Below are 26,774 nucleotides of genomic sequence, written 5' to 3'. Positions count from 1 at the left end.
GGGGCACTGTTATACAGTGGTTCTGCTCCTTCCTCCTGGGCCATGTCCAGAAAGTGGTGTTGGGGGATGGGTGTTCAGACCCCTGGGCTTTCATTTGTGGGGTGCCTCAGGGTTCCGTCCTCTCTCCTATGCTTTTTAACATCCATATGAAACCGCTGGGAGAGATCATCAGGGGGTTTGGACTGGGTGTTCATCAGTATGCGGAAGATACCCAGCTCTACCTCTCTTTTAAATCAAAACCAGTGAAGGCTGTGAAGGTCCTGTGTGAGTGCCTGGAGGCGGTTGGAGGATGGATGGCGTCTAATGGATTGAGGTTGAATCCTGACAAGACAGAAGTACTGTTTCTGGGGGACAGGGAGCGGGCAGATGTGGAGGACTCCCTGGTCCTGAATGGGGTAACTGTGCCTCTGAAGCACCAGGTACACTACCTGGGCATCATTCTGGACTCACAGCTGTCCATGGAGGCGCAGGTCAATTCTGTGTCCAGAACAGCTGTCCACCAGCTCCATCTGGTATGCAGGCTGAGACCCTATTTGCCCGCGAACTGTCTTGCCAGAGTGGTGCATGCTCTGGTTATCTCCCACTTGGACTACTGCAGTGCACTCTATGTGGGGCTGCCTTTGAAGGTGATCTAGAAACTACAACTAATCCAGAATGCGGCAGCTAGACTGGTGACTGGGAGCGGCTGCCGAGACCATATAACACCGGTCCTGAAAACCTACATTGGCTCCCAGTACGTTTCTGATCACAATTCAAAGTGTTGGTGCTGACCTTTAAAGACCTAAGTAGCCTTGGTCCAGTATACCTAAAGGAGTGTCTCCACCCCCATCTTTCTGCCTGGAGACTGAGGTCCAGCTCCGAGGGCCTTCTGGTGGTTCCCTCCCTGCAAGAAGTGAGGTTACAGGGAACCAGGCAGAGGGTCTTCTCGGTAGTGGCGCCTGCCCTGTGGAATGCCCTCCCAGCAGATGTCAAGGAAATAAACAACTACCTGACTTTTAGAAAACATTTGAAGACAGCCCTGATTAGGGAAGTCTTTAATGTTTGAGGTTTATTATGTTTTTAGTATTCTATTGGGAGCCACCCAGAGTGGCTGAGGAAACCCAGCCTGATGGACGGGGTATAAATAAAAAGTTGTTGTTGTTGTTGTCTGTAAGAAAACCAAGTCCAAAGCCCTCTCACTTTTAAAAATCCCATCCCTGCCACGGTCTCTTTGATTCATAGAATTGTAGGGACCCAAAGAATCATTAAGTCCAACTCCCTGCAATGCAATAACCTTAACTAAAGCACCCCTGAAATGTGGCCATCCAATCTCTGCTTAAAAACCTCCAACAAATGAGCACCCACTATCTTTGGGGGGAGACAGTTTCACTGTTGAACAGCTCTTATTGTCTGAAAGTTCTTCCTGATGTTTAGTCAGAATCTCTTTCCTAGTAACTTGAAGCCATTGCTTCAAGTCCTACCCTCCAGAGCAGGAGAAAATACGCTTCCTCCATCTTCCACATGACAGCCCTTGATATATTTAAGGATGGCTCTCATATCTCCTCCATATCTCCTCCAGGCAAAACATACCCAACTCCCTCAAAGGTTTGGATTTCAGACCCTGTGTCATCTTAGTTGCCCTCCTCTGCAAACATTCCAGCTTGTCAACATCTTAAATTGTGATGTCCAGAACTGGGTACAGTACTCCAAGTCATTTATATATTTACACATAAACATACACTGAACTTTTTATTGATCATATCTTTTGTGGATCTTGTGGAATGTTAGCATTCGAAATGCCTATGTAAAGGTTTATGTTTGAATAGGCTGTAGAAGCCTGAGATGTCCTACACCTGAGGCCATCATTTTAAGTTGGTTTGGTTATTAACCGTCTTGTGAGTCTTAACTAGTACAGCAGCATGTTATACAAGTTGTGTTGTGTTGCTGTCTGCCTCAGAGTATCAGTCAGTCTGTGAATGTTAGTCTGTAACAGTTTATTCTATGTAAGATGTTTTACCAACTAAAAGAAACACCCACCTGCATTTGTATACTGTATATATTTAATCCGCAACGGCAAGTACACTAAATGAATTTTGTATGTTCTTTAAGCTTTAAACAGAGAGTGTCTTGTGTAGTTTTTATAGGAGGAAAAAGAGAATGGAAGGGTCAAACCACCCAGGGCTGTCTTCCGCATACTCTGCAATTGGAAACTGAAGTCTTAATTCCCACAGATCTCAGTGTAGGCAACTGACAGCATAAAAATGCGGGGAAATATACAAGAAAGTGGAAAAACATAAAAATATGAAGTGTAAGCCTACAAAAAAGCATGATCTAGCTGAAGAAAAACTCTTTGAAGTCTCATTGGTTTCAAAGAAAGCTGTGGTCATATGATTCCCCATCTCTTAAAAAAAATAATCAAGTGACATATTGGCTTGATTATTTGGCTCCACACATACATTTTTATAGAAAAAACATTCTACAATATGATGCATGACATGTAGAAATGCATAAATCAGTCTATTCCAGTCCGTGTTTAGGCAGATTCTGAGCTCTGGGAGTATTTACAGTTCATATTTGCACACTTTAATTATTGTATGCTATTTGAATAGTAATTAGTCAGTGACCATTCCACTCAGCTCAGTAGGTCCATCTGAGGATGGTGACTTGTAGTTATTAATTTACTATTTATTAATTAATTAATTATTTCTTGCTTCTTCGTCTCAAAGATTTATCTCTACTTGCATTTCTCAAAATTATATTTTCACTTACACTGGGGTAGATAAATAAAATCAGGGTGACAAGTGTTGACAGTGAGGGAACATCATTATGAAGGTATTTTCATATTAATCTCCAAACACTTCACATTTATTAAACTTTTTCTCCCACATATTTATATGAGTATTTACTATTTTGACATCTATGGTGAACTGGTTAGCAATCATATTTAGAAAAGCACTTGAGCCCATTATTGTGTTCTGTGTGACTTGACCTCCAGCAATGGATGCTGATTAATGGGGAATCAAGGCCAGTTTAAAACGCAGGTCACACTTACTGAGATGCATACCAGGAAATGAAAAACTGGTGGTTTTATATGTAGCCAGAGAAAGAGAAGTAGAGGTTTTGTCACTAGTTACTACATTTGTAAATGGACTGCAGCAGTCTTCCTTTTCACAGCAAAGCTAACCTGATAAAGCAGTGCTTCTGATTTGCAGATGACACCCAAACAGTCTAACTTTGTGGCTGTGGAGCAGAGCTTGCCCACACTTACCTTTCCTCCATTGTTTTCAGGCACAGTTAAAAGCTGTATGTCCCAGAGCCATTTCTTCTGTTCCCAAGCTTTCCTCATGAAACCCGCTTTTTACAGCTCAGTTGGAGCAAATGGCAATGTGCAAGAAACCCAACTGACGTTTGCTCCGATTGAGCACTAAAGGGTTTTGCAAGGAAAGCTCGGGGGGGGGGGAGGGAAGTGTGGATAAGCCTAAACTTTGAACCTTGATCTCCCAGTCCTAGTACAACATTCCAGCTACTAGAGTCTACTAACCATTGTGTCACACTGGCTCTGTGGTAGGGCCCCCCTACACGGGTGGACCCCTGTCTTCAGGCTTACCTCATAGTGGCAGGGGCAAGGAACCATTTTGATTTCCCACAGTACCGAGGAACATGGCTCTGCAGCTTTGTCAGAAGTTTAAATGTCAGCCTGCCAATGTTGCAGCTGAGTGTCAGGGCCTGGCTGGATGCTGAAGAGCGGTGTCTGGATACTGGTGAGAGGGCAGCAGGAGAAGCAGGGTTGGACAGGCTTGGAAGAAGGCATTAGTGATTTGGGGGGACCTGTAACAGCTGGGAGATGGGAGTCAGAGGCAAGAGAAACTGTAGGTTTGGAGAGTGAAGAACAGGGACATAAGGAAGGAGAGAGAGATGGGTCAGGCTGGTGTAGAGTCAAGGGCTTCCACTCCTCCTGCCCCCAGCTCTCCTGCTTTCCTGTCTCCCAGGACCAAAAGAGGATTGAAGAGGGAGCAGCAGAAAGAGGTTGTACACAGGTGTAGTCTTGTGTGCAGCTCAGGTGGGGGAGATACATCAGCTGAGGTTGGAGTGGGGCCTCTCTGTTGCTGCAACTGCCTCATCGGGTGCACACCTAGGAGTAGCTGAGAGATGTAGGACTGATGGACATGCTTTTCCCTAACTTGTAAGTGCACTTTTGACAATAATGAGTTATAGTAATTCCGCACTCTGGACATGTCTTGCATGTCAGCACTGTGAAACTAGGTAAGCCTTCAGCAACTGCCCACAAATACTGACTGCTGATGCCACGCTAAGGGCAGATGAAGAAAGATGTGCCAATGATCCCAAAGCTTAGATGGTTTTAAGGCTGGGAGAGGTGAAAGTCTTCAAAGTTTTCACAGACAGGCCTATCTCTTGGCACACCAACCAAGAGACTTTTGCTTCTTGGTTGTCCATTCCAGGATTGCTTAGCCTGATGAGCTTTCATGGCCTCTGCAACTGCAGATGAAAGGGCAAAGATGCTTAGCTAGTTAGCAAATGGAAATGCATTGCACAAAACAGAATCTTAACTGACATCTAAGGAGTCATCCTGTTTTATTTGGTGGCTCTGCAGTCTTAGAACTCTTTTTTTTTAAAAAAAAAATCAATCTTTATTAAAAGTTTTCAACATAAAATACAATAAAAGCCAAACTAATATTGAGAAAAGAAATAAGAAAAAAGCAAGAATAAGAATATGAAGAAGAAAGAGAAGGAAGAAAGAGAAAGTGAATACGAAGCCCTCTATCACAATTAAATCTTAACCCTTATTCCACACACAGAAGAATGAGCCCTCCCAACTCTGACCTGGGAGCTCCCCCTCTTCCCCCAGCCTCCAACCCTGGGAGAGCCTCTCTTCCCTGCTCCTCATCTTCTGTCCATCACCATCCTGTGTGTATCTTTATTAATCCAAAAGAGGGAACTTTAAAAAGCAAAGCATAAATATTGATAGAATTAACAGAAGGAAAACAAGAATTAGCGATCATAGAAAGATAAAAGAAAAGAAAAAGAAGAGATTCCAATTCTCTGTCTGCCAAATATGTATAAGAAAAATTATTCAAAATATTCAAAGTCTTCAAAGTCTTCACTCAGGATAACATCTAGCTGCATTGTCCAGCTGTTTCTCAATAAGTTTCATTTTCTCAGTCTTCCCTCGCAGGCATCTCAAATTCACCTTTTCCACTCAAAAAGTTCAAAAACGAGTCTTCAATTATTTTTTTCATTAAATGTCCAAAATAGTCCTCCAGTTTAATATGATAAATTTCTCCCCAAGGGCTCTGACAAGTCTTAATAATGTAATAGTCCATACTTATTTGCTTGTTATTTCTTCAGTAATTTGTAGTCAGTTCCATATATTTCAGGCCCATTTACTGTTAGGCATACTTCATCTTGGTTTAAAGAGAAAAAGAAAGATTCTTCTTCCATTCTTTTTCCAATCCCATCACCAAGAGTTGGGAGGCTTCTTCTTTCTGTGTTCACTTCAAACTGTACACAAGGTCAATCTCTGCTATCTCCAGTTGTCTCTTAATGTCTTTGTTCATAAATCCATTCATCTCTTCCAGCATCACAACACAGTCCTTTGTCTGTTTCCATCCTCTAGACAGTTGTCTGCTGTTATACATTTTGCACCCACCTTTACTCTCATGTTCTAGCAGAAGAGAATCCACATCTTTTTTCCACAGATCCTGTGTATTTTTTAGTCTGATCTATCTCTGATCTAATCTCTTTTAACTTTCTATGCTCTTAATTCTGTCAGCTGTTCATCTAGCAGCGATCACATGATACCAATGACCAATGAGACACTCAGTGTTGTCTTTGTCAGATTAGCTTCTATTAATCTCCCCTTGGCAGTCTCTGCTTCCAGGAACTTGTGCCTGTTTATTTAAGAACACATTCATTTCACGCATATAAGATTCACTTTAGTTTTCATAGCTAACACAGGACATACAAGGCGGAGATTTACCAGCAGTATAAAGTGAAGATTTAAAACTGATTTAGAGCTATCTTATCAGTTGTATTCTTTCAAAGTTGCCAGAATTTAAGTTAAGCTTTTTGGTTTACTTCTTACCCTGTTAATTTGTGCTTTTTTGCTTCCAAACTAGTCCTTTAGATTTCTGGCTGCTAATTATTTGCTTCCAGCCTTAGAAATAGATAAAAGAATGAGGTTTTGCTGTCCTGGGGTCCTTACTTAAGGACTATTATGCAGTGTGTGGGCCCGGTGAATGTTCCTCCTCGAGACAATCCTCCACCCCAAAAAAACTTTTGTCTCCAGGATGACGAATGTCTTCTTTTAAGCATGTGAGGCTTATCCCTGAACTCCCTTATATCAAAAGACATCACCTTCAATTACTACATAATTATCTCTGTCGACAGGAATGCCAGCAGTTGATGACTAGTCCACCATTTTCCTTCCTGGAAGTCCCCTGCAGTCAGAGCTCTTGATGAAGCAGAGACCACACAGCAGTGGTGCCAGCTTACCCCCATGAACATGGGTGCCCAGGGCCATACGCCATCCCCAGGATGTGTGGGCATGCTGGGGGGGGGTGCACTATGTCAGCATGCCCACTGGTGTGCTGACACCAGTCATGTGTGTAGTGGCAGTGTGATGACATAAGCACACCCATGCCCGTGTGGTGTGTACATGGCTGCCTCTGTGGGGGCACTCACAGCCCTGGCACACAGTGTTTATGTACGCAGCTGTGGAGGCTCATTGAGCAAAACACTTGTATAACAGGTAATCAAGGTGGAGAGTCTCCTGAACATTCTTATTTTAACACTGGCAATGGACAAGGAAGTGGACAATGTATTTTGCTCACAGAATTCATGCTAAGTAGGGACAGAGAAATGCACATTGTACTAAATAAGAATGCACTTGGTAGAGTAAGAGAAGGATTTATAAAGTAAATATCTGTTTGGAATTATTAAAGTTGCTATTGTGGATGTTATGTTTGCCGAGCATGGGCTGATAAGCCCCATTGATTTCAATGGAAGAAAGATGACAATGTTTGTCATCCCACTAGCACATAGAAGGGGTTGACTTGGAGTTGATAGTGCCCCAGTTAGGTTTTTTATTTTTAAAAATACACTGTGTCATACTAATAGAATACCACCAGAAGTTCATTCCACTTCTATATTAGCATGTGTTAAGCAGACATCAACAATATGGCTTCTACAAATGTCATTAACTTATCTACTAACAGGATCTTGGGTAAAGCAGATTACTTTTGCATGAGTGTATTAATACCACAATTGGATTATTGCTTTAATATGGTTGAGCTCGGGGCCTCTGAAGGGTTCATCTATAAGTGATTTACATTACTTGATATCTTATTTCCCTGACACTTCAATGGCCTTTGTTAGTAATAGTATACATGTCAGTTCTGCACAGAAGAATGCACAGATGCTGGAGCAACAACAGTGGATGCAATCCCAACATACACATATCTCTTTGGTCATCTGTACACAGCTTATTGTAGTATTATCTCTGATTGTCTTTTCATTAACACATATTGAACACACATTTTGGAAGCTGAGTGTGAGAAATGACTCCATTGATATGTATTGTATTTGTGGTGATGCTCCATCTGTGGTGTCATCATTTGATCTTTTATTATTAAATAATAAATATACAGACTGTGGGTGATATCAAAGTCATAATCAGAACAGACCCGCTGAAATTAATTGACTAAAATAACTCATGTCTGCTGACTTATTTTGTATCTACAATGTCACTATGACTAACACTGGGTTATCACCCTGTGTCTTTTTTTAACATTACAGCAAGTATATATGGATTTCAATGCAAGAAGCATTTCATGGAAAAAAAATGATAGGTAACAAGAAATGGTTAACTAATCAAGAAATACTAGAGTGGAGCCAAGGGTGGTTAACTAATCAAGAAATACTAGAGTGGAGCCAAGGGTGGTTAACTAATCAAGAAATACTAGAGTGGAGCCAAGGGTGGTTAACTAATCAAGAAATACTAGAGTGGAGCCAAGGGTGGTTAACTAATCAAGAAATACTAGAGTGGAGCCAAGGGTGGTTAACTAATCAAGAAATACTAGAGTGGAGCCAAGGGTGGTTAACTAATCAAGAAATACTAGAGTGGAGCCAAGGGTGGTTAACTAATCAAGAAATACTAGAGTGGAGCCAAGGGTGGTTAACTAATCAAGAAATACTAGAGTGGAGCCAAGGGGACTGTGAAATTAAAACAAGGGAACAACTAACAAGAGGTTACAGCCTCCAGTGGTTTACTCATTTACAACTAACAGAGATTTAAATTGGACAAAAAGATTTTTGGTATAGAACAAAAAAAGACAAATTTTGAAATACAGTTGTGTACAGATAATGAACATATTATTGCAAAAATGTATAAATTACTGTTGAAAAGTGAAATGCAACAGGAACAAGTTAAAGAATGCATAATTAAATGGGCAAGAAGCTTTGGGTATAATGTACAAATGGAACAATGGGAACATATGTGGACTAAAAGGTTAAAATATACACTGTGTAATGACTTAAAAGAATTTTTTAAATAAAATTATGTACTGTTGGTATTTAACTCCTGAGAAATTATTTATAATGTACAAAAAATAGTCTGAATACTTGTTGGAAATGTAAATAACATGAAGGGACATGCTTGGTGGATATGTAAAAAAAGGCAAAAAAAAAAATACTGGATACAAATACATACACTGACATGGAGAATTTTGAAGATTAACCTTGAACTGAAAGAATAACTCTCCCTGCTTGGGCATATGAATATACAAATAGAAAAGGACTATGAAAGTTTGTTTCAAGATATGATCACAGGGATGAGACTTTTATATGCACAAAGATGGGGAAATTCATCATTTCCAACAAAGGAATAATGGTTCTTAATATTAACAGACTTAGCTGAGGTAGCTGACTTGCCTAATCAGAGAAAAGTCATTGTTAACATTTACTAAAGACTGGAAACTTCTCATAGACTTCTGTATATACACACCACCCTATATATACTGTATATTGAAAGATGAAAAATCAGAAGTTCTTTATTGTATTTGCATTCAACTTTCAATTTACTTTCTAGACTATTAGCAACTCTTGCAACTCAGTTTTTTACTATTCTATTCTGAAACCCCCATACCAAGATATAACTGCCCAGCACTTGTGCAAGAATGATCAATTAGGAAGACAGTTTAACAATGACAAATAACAACAACCAAACAAAAGCAAAATGGTGCCTACAATTATAAATAAGAGAACAGTAGCTAATTAAAATGCATTTTTCTTGAAATTTACAAATGTATCAAAGAGACAGATGGCCAGGAACATCTCCTGCAAACAAACTGCTGTATTCCTGGAAATAGCCAGGGTATAATTGTTCTCATTTATTATCTATGAGTCTTTCAAAAACTGTGAATTCCAGAGAAGCAGAATTGAATCTGGAGTCAGACACCTGATGCACACCAGCACGTTGCAAAGCATCTTTGTAAATAAGCTACAACTGAGCCAAAATTTGTCAGAGAGACACTGTGCCCAGCCTTCAGAAACTGGAGAATTTCCCCTCCTTTGGAGAGATTTGTTGAAATGATCCCCTCATTTCCCCTGCTATTCTTTCTATTTACCACCAGAGTCACATGTGGCTGTGCATGTCCCAAATCAGTGCTTGGACACAGTGGTGGACTCGACAAGATGGAGGCCATATGGGCAGAGGGCTCTATTTTCAAGGAATTAGGAACACAACCTTTTTAGATGGGGTTGCTGTCCCCTTGAAAGAGCAGGTGTGTTGTTTGGGGGTGCTACTAAATTTGCTGTTGTTGCTGGGGGTGCAAGGAGTCTTCTGGGGGTCTTTAGGAGCAAGGAGTATATTTCACCAGTTTTGAAAGCATTGCTAGTTACAATAATTTCTGGACAGTGATGGCCCGCTAAAGTGGTCCCATGTACTGATAACTTCTCATTTGGATTACTATAATGTGCACTATGTGGGCTACCTTTGAGATGGTTAGGAAACTGGAGAGTACGAAACTGCGTCAGACTCCTTGGTCCATCATTGGTCCAGCCTATTGCACCTTGTTCAAAATATGGCAACCAGATGGTTGGCAGGCTCAGCCTATTCAGATCATGTAACACCTGCCCTGAAGGAACCAACCAGCTGCTGATATGGTACCAAGTCGTAGAGGTCTGCAACCATGAGGGAACATTGGAGAGGGGGGAAATCCCTAGCAGGGAGCTGCTTGGCCCCAGAAAGAACCCTAGGGTCTCCTCTTGACATGGAGATGGTTATGCTCCAGCATGACTGCTGGACTCACTCCTAGAGGCACAAAGACCACCTCTTCAACCTCAGCATCTCAAGTGTGTGGGGCTCTTTCCGGCCAGACCAGTGTTCTCTGCGTCCTGTGTTCTCTTTCCCCCAGGGGCCTTTCATGTGCTTGCAGCAATGCAGCATCAGTTTACCCATCACATTTGCCCATGGGGATGGACATATCCATGGGGCTTTGCAGCACTCTCCAGTTCAGCTGGTGGTGGCAGCAGCTCAACAGCCACATCTATCCTTAGAGGAAGGGGAGCCATGTTGTTTTCCTCCGTACCAGAGGACTTTGAGGCGCTTTCACTTTGTGCAGCAGAGAGCAACTTGCAGCAGCTCAGGAGCTGCCTTGCCTTTGACTGCTAAAGATTAAGGAGGCGTGGGGGGGGGGAGGAAGGAAGAGGAGGAAGAGGGATTATAGACCACCCCACAGCCAGCACAACCCCCAGAAGCACCCATGACATCTTAACAGTTCTTAACCTGAAACTGTTCTTAACCTGAAGCACCACTTTAGCTAATGGGGCCTCCTGCTGCTACCGTGCCACCGGAGCACGATTTCTGTTCTCTTCCTGAAGCAAAGTTCTTAACCCGAGGTACTATTTTTGGGTTAGTGGAGTCTGTAACCTGAAGCGTCTGTAACCCGAGGTACTACTGTATGTGGCGAGGGCTTTGGGGGATATTTTTGGGTGCTGATTTCTGATGAGATCTTGCCAGAACCTGCCACCACCACAAATTCTAAGTAAGAGATGCTTTGGCATCTCACCTCAAGAGGCAAAATGGGACCAACTGCCCCTGGTTGTGGGGGAGGTGATCCTGAAGGATAGAGAGAACAAGGGCTCATCCACCGGTGCCTTAAAAGCATGGGTCTGAGCCATTTTGCCTCACTGCTTCCCCCTAAAAAATGAATTGGAGCAAACAGCAGTCCAAGGAAAACCATGAGTTCTCCCTAGGGCAAATCAAGGCGTGGATGAGCCTTGCGTGGCAAGCTGCTTGGGATGCAGCCTTAGCCTGAATGTGGTATGTGGTCCTGGCAGCTCACTGAAATCCATTTAGTCCAGCACTCTGTTGGGGGCTGTGTCCATGCCTTTGAAAAGCTGAAAAAGCAGCTGGGCAGGGAGGCCATCACATTTCACTATTTGTTACCAGTGTCTGACATTCAGAAAGAGACAGAGAGAGGTTGTTAATGGCTGAGAGCTTGCCACAGTCAGGCAGGTATTGTGGAGGTGCCGACTGTCTTCTGCACAAGTATGAATCTTAAAAAGCAGTGTTCCTAAGCCTTATGCAGGCAGGAGGTGTCCATGTAACAAGCGGAGGAGGTGGGTAAGACTGTTTGTAATACAAAACTGAGGTCTTTCTAGGAGCCTTATTCAGGCAGGAGCTGTGGAGATGTGTAATGCATTTAATGCAACTCTGGATTAGCTCTGGAATAACTACAATAGTCATAAAAGCATTGCCAGGATTGTTCTCTAGAAAGAAACCAATCCAGTGTCTCAGAGCCTTCTGAAGACAGGTGTTCTTGTCTTGGGAACAGGTGGGTGCCGTCTTAAATTATTGTGCCATTGTGCTGATAAAGAATGAGTGTGGAGCTGTTGTAGTAGTGCACAATATGGATGTGAAATAAAAGACTTTCAGATCAGCGTGCCCCATTAGTACCATTAGTTCCTTTCAAGGCATTATACAATTTGGGAACTGTTATGTACTGAGTTGAATAGGATCCAAACTGCAGCAGTGGGATTGGTCCTAGAACAATAGGATTCAGAATGCAGCAGTCTGATTGGTCCTAGAACAATGCAGCAGTATGATTGGTTGGCAGGAACCACCCAATCATGCTCCAGATAGAAGTGAATCCCCAACCTGATTGGCTTACAGTAGAATTCCGGAATTAGCCAATCACGTGCAGCCCATTGTGTAAATAATGTATATAAAGCAGATACTTTGAGGGGACTTTCATTCATTCCTCCTCACCACTATGAGCTGAATAAAGAGCATGAAATCACTTTGCGACTCTGAGTATATTTCAGGAACTAAATCCAGTAGCAAGTGTTTCCTCCCATGCAGACCTGCCTGTGCACTAAGATAATCAAGGGAGGTCTATCCGGTTGTGCCACAGCCAATGGAGATCTGCAGGAATAAAGGAAATGACCTTTTCTGTAGCCTATGGAACACCCTCTCCTTAGAGAAACTTCCATCAGCAGCTAAACACCTTCACTGAGGCCTCTGCAGGTCAGGTTGGTTGTCATCCTGTTTTATGCTGTAGCAGTATTAGTCTGCTTTATTGCTGAATGTTTTAACTGCCCTATTTTATTAATGCTGTGGACATAGATTTATTTATTTATTTATTTTTAATGTACGCTGCCCTGGGATTGCTTTGTGATAAAAGGCAGCTTAGAAATACATTTATTTAAATAAAACTATTACTTTAGGTGCTTCAGCACTTAGGGACCTTCTGCCCTCAAGTCTTGCCCTGATGGAGCCGCCACATGCACCATGCCTCAGATAAGGGCAGTGGGAAGATAAGTGAGGACCTCACCGGTCTTCGTACCTCAGCAGGTCCAGGTAGGAACAAGCAGCCCTTGTATTCCCAGAGCTTGGGAAGCCGGGTCTCATGCTGCTTTCATGGTTGACCAAAGTGCCTGGAAATGGGCTGACATGATCTTTAGAGTTCATCATTTGACCTCACGTGTTTGTAAATATTCAGCTTGACTGGCATTAAAAGCAAGGTGTTCCCACCAGCCACAGCAGATTGTACAAGGAATTCTTCGAGGTGACTTCCTTGTGCAATGTGACGCTATTACAATTGCAAATGGCTGAAATATTTATTAGAGCTTGTAGAGCACTCCTCCTTATACATCATGTCATGTAGGCATGAATTATTAATACTTTATTTGATGATTTTTAGCCCGTTAACCTCACCAGGAAAATAAACTAGCAAGCAACATTATGCAAATGATCCCTAGCCAGTCATTAGCAGTAAAACATTTGAGTCATGCAACATTTTCAGCTCACACTGTTGTCGTTTCATTGCCTAAACCCAACAGAAATACTGACCCAAAATGGTATATTGCTGGGTTGATATTTGGTGGTTTATCATTTTGAGAAGGAAAGAAGCCCATCTGCATGATGATGAAGACTTTGGCTACATCACTGAACTACCCATTGTGGGATGCTAAAGGCGGGGAGGGGGGAGGGTACTGTTCGCTGAGCATTATATATATTTCTATAGATATGCAGATTCCCAGAGATGAAAAACAATCAGATCCTAACATCTGTCAAAACCTTTGTTATTCCTTTTCTGGAACATGACTGCAATTCTTACTGTTTAAAAATAGAGTACTTGCAGTACAAGATGTCATGCATCTCACCAATGGGAAACAGGATGATGGTCCTGAGAGGCCTTTTCCTGATGTGGCAGCACTTTGAGTGTGTTCTTATGATGGTCCATGTGAGCTGGGCCTTCTCCTCAGCAGAGGTTTCAAGGAGATGAGAGCTCATCTATGCAGGACAATAGGACATGTTGAAGAGTCAAGGCAAGTCTGTATTTCAGACTAGATGTGATTATTTCTCAGAAACTCACTGGTTCAAAGCCCTGAATGACAACTGTTACAAGCATACACAAATGTGTTAAAAAGTGGGGGAGGGACACAATTAAGCAACTCTGTGAATAAGACTACGTGCAATTATAATGATGATGCCATCCATAAACCATTGTCAGTTAAAGGAAGAGAGATAAAAGTCCATTTCAGGGAAGCTGGTGTCAAGGACTTACAGCTGAAAGGTGAGAAGCCTGCTTCAGAAGGCTTAGTATGAGGCTTGACCAAAATACCACAGCAAATGGCACAGAAGAACAATTAGCCTACCTAATCTCTGCCACAACAAAAGAACAGAAATTTCAGCCCAGCCTGAAGCAGACTTCATACCTGGGCCCTTTCATGTGTCTTTCATCACAAGAACCCTTTACTTCATTTGACATGGGTATATAGTGCTGTGAAATGAGGCACCAGACCATGAAAAGAAATAGCTTTTGCTTTTGACTATACCTGACCCAGTGTAAAAATCACTTAACTTCTCCCTCCCTCCCCATTGCTTTTTTATTTACTCGTTTTAGACTATTTACTCCATGAACAGAAATGTTCATATTACAGGACTTCCCCATTGTGTGGACAGGTGGAGTCCCCCAGACCCCGGGCGCCGCCCCCCCATCATGTGGAATAATGACTCAAGACAACGTGCTATGGGATTAAATTGGCCACAACTTTATTATATTTCAGATGTGGGTAGACCTTGGCTCAGGAATTGGGCGTTATCCCTCCCCAGTCCCTAGCTGGGGACCTAGGGAAACATCAGGGTTATCCAGTGTGTGTGTGGGGGGAATGGGCCGGCTCTGGAGAACATATGTTCAAGCAGAGATAGCCGCCCCCATTACGCCGCCATTGCAGGGGAGAGCAATGACGACCTCTTGGCGTACGGTCAAAGCCTCCCCTCAGAAACTCATTTAACAGGGAACCCTGGTATCGCTGCTGCAAAGATGAAGATAGACTAAAGGATTCCACCCAAGGCCTGATACCACCAAAGTTGTGACATTTTGCTACAGGAAAGGCAAAACCTGCCGATGCAGGGGAATTCCTTTCCGGCCCTTTAACAGCGACCTTGACGTAGCAGTGCCCGCATACCTATGAAGAAAAGTTAACCTGCAAAATAAGACTTAACTGAGGGTGGGTAGGGTGGGAGAAGCTCTGGAGCCAAGTGAGGATTCCCAGGTAAGATCCTCCCTCTATTGTGTGGGCAGGTAGTCCCTCCCCTACCTGGCCTGGTCTCCTTGGCAACGCTTCCCCCAGGTGGGATTGGACAACTGGCTGAGGTAGGCAGAGACCTCCTGGTATCCCACCTGGAGGAAGGCGAAGCCAAGCCAGTGTTGATGGAAGCCGCTCCAGATCCAGGGGCTGCGCGCATCCACGCAAAGGGCACCCCCTGTTTTATGCGGGGAGCGGTCATTGTCTGTGTTAACTACCTGTGGGCTCATTAATATGAAGACCTCAAGCAACACATGGGGACATAATAATGCTAAATGAACTTAGCTAAATGAACACTCAGAAGGTGGCAGACTCTCCTTCCTTGGAGGTTTTTAAGCAGAGGTTGGACCTGTCATTGATGCTTCAGTTGAAATTCCTGCCTTGCAGGGGTTGGAAAGGATGCCCCTCAGGGTCCCTTCCAACTCTGCGATTCTATGATTTATTCTATGATTCTTCTATAAAAGGGGGTGGTTATGCAAATGTGGCAGACACACTTCCATATCTGCACCAGGAATCCCTGCATCACATCCAGTATCACATATTGCAGACCTCCGGATATAAGGTGGTATATAAATTCAATAAATAATAATAATAAAATATATGGTGGGTAGGAGAAACCTTTTCCTACTACTACTCCAGCTCACCCAAAGAATCATTGGCCTGATAAATGCTCTACTCTGTCCACTGCACAACTCACTAGACCACCCTAAGTTCTCAGTCTTATATTATGAACTTTCAGAAGTCAGATATATAGACATGAGCTGAGGAAAGTACAGTATTATCAGCACTTATTGAGCACACAATACAATTAAGATCTGGAAATCTCATACAGTAGCTTCCCAACAGCTTCACTGTCATTGCATTTGTTTCACTCCTGTCATGGTCCAATGACTGAATAACTAAGACATAAAAATGAAAAAGATGATTAGAACTCATATAAGGAAAGCACCAACTAACAGGAACTGCTTCATTTAAACAAGATTTGCAATGCGTTCTTTGCAGATTAAGTGGACTTTTCACAAGCACCACAAATGGGAAATAGCACCAACCAATTTGAGAGCTCTGACAAAGAAGACTGAAACTGTTGTAATACTGGATTGCCTCTGAACTTTGAGGGCTACATATCTGTAACTCTATCGTAGATTATCAAAAGGAAAATTAGATCCATTTGTATCCCAGAGTATACAAAGGGAGTATACAATGTCAAAGGGAAAATACAATTGAGAACATTTTGGTTTTATTAAAAAGACATAGGCTTAGTCAGTGTAGACATGTTTGTTTGTTTTTTAACCGCGGTAAGAATAACCATAGTTTCTTGCTTTAATCCCTGCTAAGGCTGCAGAATGTAGTGGCCCAGTTCGCCCATAACAATAAGCCAAAACTTAGGAGAAACCTTTCTGCTTGCAAGAGGGAAAGCTGATCTTGCTGGTATCTTCCCGCTATTATACAGGTCTTGTGTGGGCACAGGTTGGCATTTCAGGCTACAAGGTGGTTCTGAAAGCTTTTTCCAACCACTGATTGAATCTGAGTTTAATAAGCACAGTTACCATGATAGAATGTTTCTGTTTTATTTGGTGTAGGTTTTAAAAATAAAATGTTGATGTGTGTTTATATATATATATATATATATATATATATATATATATATATATAAAACTTTTTTTTGTTTTATTCTAAATCGAAAGGTGACTAATAATTGTACAGATAAAAAAGATGAATTAAATAAAATATTGGCACATATATGAATTTTATTTATTTCTTTTTACATTTAGCAGGTCAGTTTTACATCAATCCATATAAACAAAGAGGTTTAGAGAGAAGTAGGCAAAAAATGTAACGAATAAACTAAATATATTGCTTTACCTCTATGTCAGGATGGGCCCCTTGAAAACAACCTTTGCCATTACCTATTCAAATTAACTTCCAATATTATTTTTCTCAGACTTTCATTTTATTTGGAATTTTGAGAACATAAAGTCTCAGGTATTAAAACACATTACAATTTTGCAGAAGTTAGATTTTATTCTAGCTGAAGGGGTTCACTTGACACCGAGTTACTCATTGCATTTATCTGATTACTTTGAGATTGTTAGGAGGCAATGCTGTGTGAGGTGATCCCAGCATGCCCCTGTCAGCGCTATAAGCCAGCATTTTGACCTGCTTCTGACCATGAAATCAAGAGAAGTGCAGTGATCTTGTAAAGCACATTATGCTTCCTCAGTGGTGGGTCAATAACATGTCAGAGTTCCTGCTAGGAATGCCCTGAGATATGTGAGGAGGGAAGCATATGAATGCAGGACACAGCATTCCGGAGCCGGTTTGCCGCTTGCCTTATTGACTCTGGAGCAAAAGCATCCAGGTCAAATGAACCACTGATTGAGGCAGTAGCTTTTTTACCCATCTGACAGTACAGCCTCTGCTGTCAGAATGTACTTGATAAGGCACAGGAATCCCAGAGCAGCCAGTGTGACCACTTTTGAGTGTAGTAGATAACCATGGTTAGCATGTTGGAATCACATCCACCATTCAAACATTTGCTTTCTTTCTGATTAGCATCATCCATTCCAAAAGCTGCCAAGGGCTTATTTTGAAACTGAGCTTTGATGAAGCATGTTGCAGAAACCTGTTGGAGTTGCATAACAAGCCCAACAAGTTGTGCCTGAGAGACTGAGTGCCTGAGAGATGTGTGTGCTCAAGTCTCATTCTCCCCATCTGTATTTGGAAGTAGCCCTAAGGGTGAGATTACATGGTGCATTATCCACATGAGAATTGCTGTTAATATGCTGAATGTTTGCACCTCCTGTCCTTTTTATGTTATCAGACAGCATGGATTATTGTCTTTTCTCATGGTATGTGATGACTCAACAATAGAAAGAAAGCAGCAAGGAGATATTGCCTGCATTCAAATATTACAATATGCTGTTGATTATTGTTATGGGAAGAAGTGGCAGTGAGTCTCATTATCATAACGCCCCCACCCCCTTCTGAACATGAGGTCAGTAGCCTTTGCTCCCATGGCTGATTGAGGACAGCTTCACACTACATCTGAGCATGGGCAAACTATGGTTAATCTTAACCACAGTTTACTGAAACAAACCAGTAAACAAAGCTGTCTTGTTTCAACAAACAATAGTTAAGATTATGACCACATTTGAAGATTCAGATGTGATGCTAAACTGCCATTCATCAAAAACAGAAGCAAAGTTTTTGATCTTCTACTTGTGGCCATGCTGGAAAGGGAATGAGGATTACACCAGCTGGCATAGCTCAGTTGGTAGAGCAGGAGACTCTTAATCTCAGGGTCAAGGGTTCAAGCCCCACATGGAACAAAGATTTCTGCATTGCAGCTGTTGAACTAGATGACCTTGTGGTCCCTTCTAGCTCTCTAACTCTCTGACTCTCTAACCCTCAGGCTCACTGCAGCTTGTTCCTATAAGAATAAACTTTATTCTATAGTGGGGAACCTGCCCCACTCCTGTCTTAATTTTCCCCCAGACTTTAAAAAGTGTTCCCACCATCTTTCTATATAGTCTTAGAATAAAAAAGGTTGTTCTCTCTTGCTAGAGTTTATTGTTTCATCTCAATTAGGTTTACCCCATTTGGATTATCATTTCTCAAATGGCAGATATCACAGTTTTAAGGGGGGGGGGGATTTAAGTGATGTCCATGCATATATGGACTGACCCTAAATTGATACAAGCGGATCTATTCTGGATAAGTCTGATATGGAAGTTTTCAACAGTAAAGATATTACTGGTCTAGAATATGCTGCAATTACATCTATACTTTTCCTAATTCAGAATGAATCACCTAAGACAATTTCATATACACAGATGTTTAACCAGCACTTTTTAACAAGAGCAAGCAAAATATAATGAGGCAACTTCATTAACATGATTATCACCTTATTAATAATTCAGCAGTTGGCAAAAGTTACAATACTGATGGGATTTGAATGTATCATTTTAAACGAGAAAAGAATATTCTCTCAATGATCATTAAGGTGACTGCAATGTAAGTACATATATTTCCATTTTCTTAATTGGTCTAAATAGGCCAAATCTGCTAATTTGTCAATGAAGAACATAATGTTTTTTCTTTTACATTTCCCCATCTATTAGGCCTTCCAAGCAAATTCTGCTGAAAAAAACTGTGGCTTCAACATGTCTCCATGTCATACCAATAGTATGGACCGGTTTACACCCTATTTAATTTCTCCACAGTTATGCTTCGGGTCACCAGATTTTGAAATAAAATACCTTAGGACATGGGTATGGATGGGGAGGTGGGAACCTCTGTGTCTGAGGTGGAGCCTAATGACTTTAGGTGAGTCTGGCAGACCAGGGAAAACTCCACTCATTTTAAATGTATAGCTTTTACAAAATTGCTATGGGGTTTGGGAAATCTTGTCTCTTCCTTTTCTAGCAACTAGGCTCTAAAGCAAAAAAAGATTCAGCATTATTTGTCACCCTCTGGGTGGGCCCGTCCAAGACATCTTGCTGCTTGTTAGGGACAAGATGGTGCCTCATTCCATTTCATGTAAGAAAAGCTAACCAGATAGAAAACTGAATCTCACCGAACTAAATCTGCCCTCTATTGCATGTACCAGACTCACTTAGGGGGCATGAGACAGATCACGTGGCATACACAGCTACTCCTAGGGTGTCCACTTATGCATCACCAAAGAAGAAAACAAAATAGGGCACATATTTGCATTAAAATTGCATTGTCTGATTTTTACATATAGACACAAATTTAGTAGCTGTTGTATAATTTAAATAGAAATGTATTAGGAGAAAAGACTGTGACCAAGTGATGTGTGTCAGCTTTTGGAAAATGTGAATTTTGGTTCATAAAATAAATTTTGAGTTCTGAATTCCAGCCAACATCCACCCACCCCACAAAAATCCATTAGGTTCAGATCCACAGAACACTACACCAAAAACATAATGCCATACCAAAAATGCAAACAACTCAAGATAGTGCTAACAACAAGCTACATAATGGTCTGATTTCTGAAAAGTCAGGCAAGAAAGGGCATCAGTTTTCCTGGCAGGTATGGAAATTTGATGAAGGGCGGTATGGAAATCTAAAATAGAAATAAATAAATAAATAACATATTTAAGCCTTGTGTTTTAATGATGATGATGATACCAATCAAAATCAGAACAAAAATAAACAGTGGATTTAATTTGCAGATTTATAATGGTATTGCTAGCTATTGTGCAGCAGTTTATGCTAGAGATTTAAGAGTTCATTCTCCATACTCCTTTCAAATGGTTATCAAACAAGCAAGAAACATTGGTCACATTTAGGGTCAGGTTGCCAAGAAGATTGCTAATATGATCCAGAACCTTCCATATCTAGTTTACAGGGTCACAACCGCCAAGGACATACTCCTAGGTAAGTGGTGATAGGACTGAACTCTAAATCGCAAAAAAAAAAAAAAGTTTTGGTGAGAAAGGGTTAACCTGGTTTATTCTTCCATCCTAGAACTCAAGGCGGCAGACATGTAGTTCCTACCATGGAATGGGAATAAATATTTTCTATCAAGCCAACTCCTGTCATTTATCATATCATTCATATTGGCAGTAAATGCTTCAAGACTGCAAATGTTTTGCTGTCTTTTAAGGGGGATTACCTTAAAGGCGAAAGTTTCCTTCTGTTCTCCTGCATCTACAAGCCTGCACAACTTGTCACACATAAAGCTATACATCAGCTATGTACAGCAAACCAACAGAAGCCGAATAAATGAATAAACTAAACACATCAGAAACATTTCACTTTTGCTGAACGTTGCAGAGGAAGATCAATATTGGTGCACAAGCTGTCCTTGCAAAATTGTCCCAGGGATTCCCAGGTCTCTGAGAACACTGTGTAAAAATAATCAGTCTCAATTACACTCTTGGTCTGGTCATTCTTTGTGATCCAAATATTTCTCAAGGGATTGTAACTGTATGTGGACAAAAGGTTTTGAGAATTTATGTATATTAAAACATGTTTTTATTAAAGATTTCTTGGTTTACAAAAGTATGTGCAATGTCTCTTTTTTCAAGTTACATTTTCTACAGATCAGTTTCATTTGTTGAGACATTAGTGTTACATTAGGAAGAAAAGGGGGAATGGTGAGTGGGGTGGGGTCAGGTTGCAATGCTTCTATTCTACTTGATGTTTGTGTGGGGTTTTGTGTCAGCGTCGCTTGTGTGGGTTCTCTTCACTATTCACTTGTATTCCCTTGGTGTTGAGAGAGGTTGGGGTGGCCTAGGGGGTGGTTGTTTATGATTGGCTGTGGTGAATTTTGTTTTTATGTGTGAGTGGGGTGGTATGAGATCTGAGCAATGCATAGGGCTAGAAGCATGGGATCTTATAACTGGATATTTATTGTTGTCATTTATACTGTCATTTCCCTTTTATTCTCTTTCCAGGCCAATAAAACTCAGAGTTTCTAATATCACCAGAACTGGATGTTTCCCCCCACTATATGAAATACAGTTGGGATCCTTCACAGGGAGAAGAAAACCTGACTCAGCTTTCATAGATGCAGTGAGAAGCAGGTGAACAGTGGATGCAGGTGATGAAGGGCAAGGCAGGCTAAAATCGCCTCCACCTGCAGTCTTTGCAGTAGCTTAAAGCCGGCACCTCTGGAATTTCTTGCAAGATGCCTTGTGTGCTTGAATATCTGCACAATGTGGAATAAGGTGGGGGGCTATTAAGTGGAGTAGGACCTGGGAGAACAAAGTTAAAATAAGCCATGAAATGCACCATGTGACCTTGTTCCAATCACTGTCTCTCAGGCTAACCTGTTAGTTTTTATCAGTTTCATACTATTTTAACTGTCATGGTACCCTGTGAGTTGTAGTTTGTATAATTATATATCAGAGATCACTAGCCCTCCTTGCAAAACTACAGTTCCATGAAGAAGATAAATGAATGTCAAACCAGCTTTATAAGCCTGTAATGTGCAAATACTTCCCAAAGGATGTTCACCCCCCCAGCTGTTGTTCTTTAAAAGAAAAAAAGAAAAGCCTTTTAGGAAACTACACCTATAACAGCAGTGCATTGGTAAAGGTGTTTAAATAAAATGAAACTCAGTTATTATGGTAAAAATTCACAACACACAGCTTATATAGGCACCCTTTCAGAGAGTGTTTGAGGTTTTCATAACAAATTGCCAAGACTACAGAGAAATCACAGAGCCTTGACCCCCCTGGAGAAGAATAAATGCAATAGCTCACAGCATAAATCTACAAAATTAAAACACCAAATACGTAACATAAGGAAGAGCAAAAAAAATAAAAATAAACCCACAACCCTCCCAGAGACATATTTGAAAGGACTACAAAGTGGTGGCTTCACAGGTGACAAGGAGGAGCAGGAGCAGGGCAGGTGTGGCAAGGGTTTAAGTGCAAATTATTTACCATCTCTCTCTCTGAAGTGACAGTTTACTGGCAAACCTACAGTAAGTAAGTGCATTAACCACAGCTAATATTTAAGGTCTTCAGCTCCGAATACTGGCAGACATTTTCAAACATAGTCCAGGGAAAGATATATGCTGTATTCTCTTTCCCCAACATGAAGAAAGCCTTTTGGGCTGAAAGCTATTGTTGCCTTCACCTGAAGGGAAATTAACAAGTCCTACAAGGTGCTGACAGTGTGTTTGAAGTTACTCCTGGAGTCTTTTCCACAGAATATCAAGCGACAGTTTCAGTTCTTCAGGGCACGCTGGATACAGAGTTACTGATTCTGGTACATGTCAGACACATTACAGTCCTCACCCGTTGCAAGAAATTGGCTGTGAAAGTGCCTTTGCATTTTGTCATCCAGGTTTCAAAAATCACACGTTCCCTCTTGTCTTAAGGCAGAAGGAAAACGCTGAGTGGAGGATATTCCTAGCACTGTGCTCATTTCAATTTGTTGTTAAAGGACTTCCCTTTTTATGGGCCACAGGACTGCAAAAAGTAAATAAAAAGTCATTTTTCATCATTCAAGTGTTGACAGGATTTTCAGGAGGTCCGGATAAAAGCATTGGTAGGGAAAGGCAAATATATGTCAAATTTGGTTTTCTCTGATTTTCTCTCTCCCCCCCCCCCAATCTTTTGTTCCCCACATTGTCTCATCAGGTTTCATTTGTTTTTAAGGTCTCATGAAAATTCTTCAGCATCTTAGTGCAAATTTCTCCTAATATACACACTGGCACGTGTTCGTGATATTAACAGTGCTCTGGGAAGGGCACAACACAGTTAAGTTCCCCATCTTAAACCTTTTCCACCCCAAAATTCTGCAGAATGCCCTCTATGCAGTCCAGTGAGATGAATTATTCCACAGAATTTTATTGGCTAATTTCCCATTTCTCTGGTTAAGATGGCTTCCTGGCTGGCTGTGTTGTGCAGGGTTGATTTGCTGGTCAAGAAGATGGCTGCATTTCTCCCACTCTTTCAGGAGGAGACCAGAGGGCGGCATCCTTAAGCACCACCTGAAAAGGCCTGCAGCTCATTGGGGAGAGAGCAGCTGCTTTGGGGGGGAGAGCATAATTCTGTAACATAGCACATTTCTTTTTTTCTTTTTTTATACTGCCCTTCATCCGAGGATCACAGGGTGGTTTACAATGCTTTGAATGAAGAACATCTCACATTCAATTTCAGTAAAAATGATGTCGTCAAGTAGCATCCTGAAGAATGGCAACCACAAAAATCATAGATTGGACTTTGGCAAATGTAACTAGATTGATCTGTCCTAGAGCAGGAGGGGGTAAGTTGGGATTTTGCTTTTGTATCTTTCTCTCTTTTTTGCAATTGTTGTTATATATTGGAAATCAATAAAACCATTTTTTAAAAAAAATTAAAAAGGTAACATGGGTGAGAAAGACCTGAACCCATGGAAAGCCACAATGATTGATCAGGGGCTTTGTAATGCTATATTAACAAATGCAGGGCACCCACCACCTGTCAGTCTCTGTTCTCTACTAACAATGCCCAGAACAGGGGTCCACTCCACCGCCAGGCCCTTTCAAGAGGTGGGCAACCTCATCCACCTTTCAATCACCTGATGCCATAGAATGTCAGGTGGATCCAAGCCAACTGGACATAATCACCAGGGTTTACATTTAAGTGGCACTCAGGGCAAGCCCTGTTGCAGGTGTGGGAACTCTGGGCCCACCAGGTGTCACTGAATAAAAACACCCATCATCCCTGGCCATTGGCCATGCTGCACAAGCAGAACCAGATCACATGCAGGTCAAGGATGGGGCTTGCTGTCTCCCTCCAAATAGGCATTAAATATGCATAGTTGAATGTCTGAAAAGTGGCAAAGTTAATTCAGAATGAGTGAAAATCACATTATTATTATTATTATTATTTTAAAAAATAACAATAATATACTACTTGCCAACGGGGAATGCTGCCATAACTGTTAAAGATAGCAATAGGTACTTTCAGTTTTGCCCTATTAATTTTAGTATATTTATTCCAAGCTTACACATTATAGCATGAATTTCGACATTATAATAAAAAATGCTGATCTCATCTATTTATGATGACACCTAGAACAGATTTGTTATAGAGACTGTGATGAAATGGCATGTGCTGCAATTCTAGGACTGAACACACTGTTTGTTGCAAACTTTGGAATTATTGTTTTTGCAGCAAACATACTGCATTGTGTCAAAGAAACATAGCATAATGTCAGCTAAGTATTGTCAAGCCATCTGCCAAAGTACTTCAGAAGCACCATTATTTCAGCCGTTATTTGAAATGACAGTGCTCAGATCTGTTCATCTGCTATAACCTTGTCACTTTTACTGTTCCTTAAATTACATACATATAGATCAACCAATGGAATCCTTTGGCAGTATACGGACTGTTGCACTACATGAAAGAACATTGCTTTAGTGTAACATAAATAGTTCCAAGAACTTTTACATCCTGTCAACAACAATTAAAGTATTTTTGTTTTGTGAACTGGAGTCACACACATTTGGAAGGATATAAAAAGACTGATAAATAGATAATTTGAACTAGCAATGAATGCCATTTGCCCATATGATAGGAATAAATATATATTACTGACAGAAAATTCATGGAAGTGATTATCTTTTTTAATGGGTATAAAATTAGGCCAAATGAAGTCATCAGTAGAATGCTTCCCACAAAGCCACATTTGAAATTATGGAATAATAGATCTGACCAAACAAGATCTAGAGCCAATAACACCTATAAAAATTATTTATCATTTATAAAGTACCTGCCAGATATTGGAAAAACCTCACAGATATAACCTCAACTATCCTGTCAAATGGGTCAGTATTTTTATTCCTGTATGAGTACATAGGGGCTCAGAGAGATCATGGTTTGTCTAAGGCCTTCTAAGTGATTTGATGGCTGAATCAAAACCCAGGACTCAGTCTTTTTAGCCAGTACACTAAACTACACTACCTCTCAAGTGATACACAACAATGCATATGACAAGCCTCAGAGACTTAGAGTGTTACTTTCAATCAAATTGCAACGGGGATGAAAATGCCCTCTCTCACCCCCACCATCTAGCACCAAGGAGGGCCTCAACTCTAATTAGCATCGTTATGCAAATGTGCATTGTTTGTGCATGTGGTTCACAACCCAGCAACCCAATGTTGTTGCTTTAATGCGTATGGATGCATCTGCCTTCCTTTCCTGCTCTCTTACCCTGCCTCAAAATCAGTTCAATGTCTCAGTACGGCAAGCTCTTCTTCACCTTTTGGGAGGCCCAAGACCTAGAGAGTTTTCTAGTGTTTCCTTCTGGAGGATTTGAATGGGCAAATGAAAGAGATTCTCAACCTGCACTAGCTCTGAGTAGAGGTGTGGGGGTGTAATCTTAGGAGAAGCTTTGACTGAAGCTGGGTGGCTTTGTGCTGATCCTCAGAATGTGAAAATGTAAGAAGAGCCCAGAAGGGTCCAGTCAAGAATCCATGCAGTCCAGCATCCTGTTTCCAACTGGGACCAGCAAGATGCCTCCAGGAAACCCATAAGTAATGCATGAAGACAGTAAACCTCCAGTGATTTGCCACCAGCCGTCTGTATGCAGAGCTATGCTCCCTTTTAACATGGAGGTTCCATTTTTGCTGCCATAGCTAACAACTCTTAATGTGGAATTGTAGCATTTTGGAGTTGAGGGTAAACTGAGAAGTTTTCTAGAAACCAGAGGCCTTTCTCCTGGGCATGGTCGGCCAATTGGTGTCAAAGAAGGATAGAACCTTTTTTATGTATGCTACAGCAGCAGCAAGAATACTCATTGCAAAGCACTGGAAGACACAAGATCTACCCACTCTGGAAGAATGGCAGGCACAAGTTATAGACTATATGGAACTGGCAGAAATGACCGGCAGAATCCGAGATCAAGGAGAAGAGCAGGTGGAAGAGGACTGGAAGAAGTTTAAAGTTTATCTACAAAAACATTGTAAAATTTATGAATGCTAAGGGCATTGTAAAGGAAATGAAGGGGTTCCAGTGATTAAGATAAGTAAGAGTATAAAGAGAAGGATAAAAGATGAACTTGAATAACATGATAATTGCTGAACTAATTTTAAAGTGGAATACATGAAAGGAAGGCGGGTGGAAGCAAAGAAAATAAGATTTGGAAGGGTATTAATCTGAAACAGAGTTTTTTTTTAATGTTTAATTTTCTTTTTTATGTTTTTATTTTTCCTA

At 41.2% G+C, this 26,774-nt stretch overlaps 1 protein-coding gene across 2 annotated transcripts in view; it reads right to left on the bottom strand.

The window, feature by feature from the left end:
* The window catches only part of CNTNAP2 (contactin associated protein 2), a 1,058,844-nt gene that overhangs the window by 1,013,307 nt on the left and 18,763 nt on the right, over positions 1 to 26,774 (bottom strand). The window lies entirely within an intron of this gene.

The sequence above is a fragment of the Podarcis gaigeae genome (assembly GCF_964106915.1).
Source record: "Podarcis gaigeae genome assembly, chromosome: 12".
In the NCBI taxonomy this organism is placed as follows: Eukaryota; Metazoa; Chordata; class Lepidosauria; order Squamata; family Lacertidae; genus Podarcis; species Podarcis gaigeae.
This window is presented reverse-complemented; position numbering and strand designations above follow the sequence as displayed.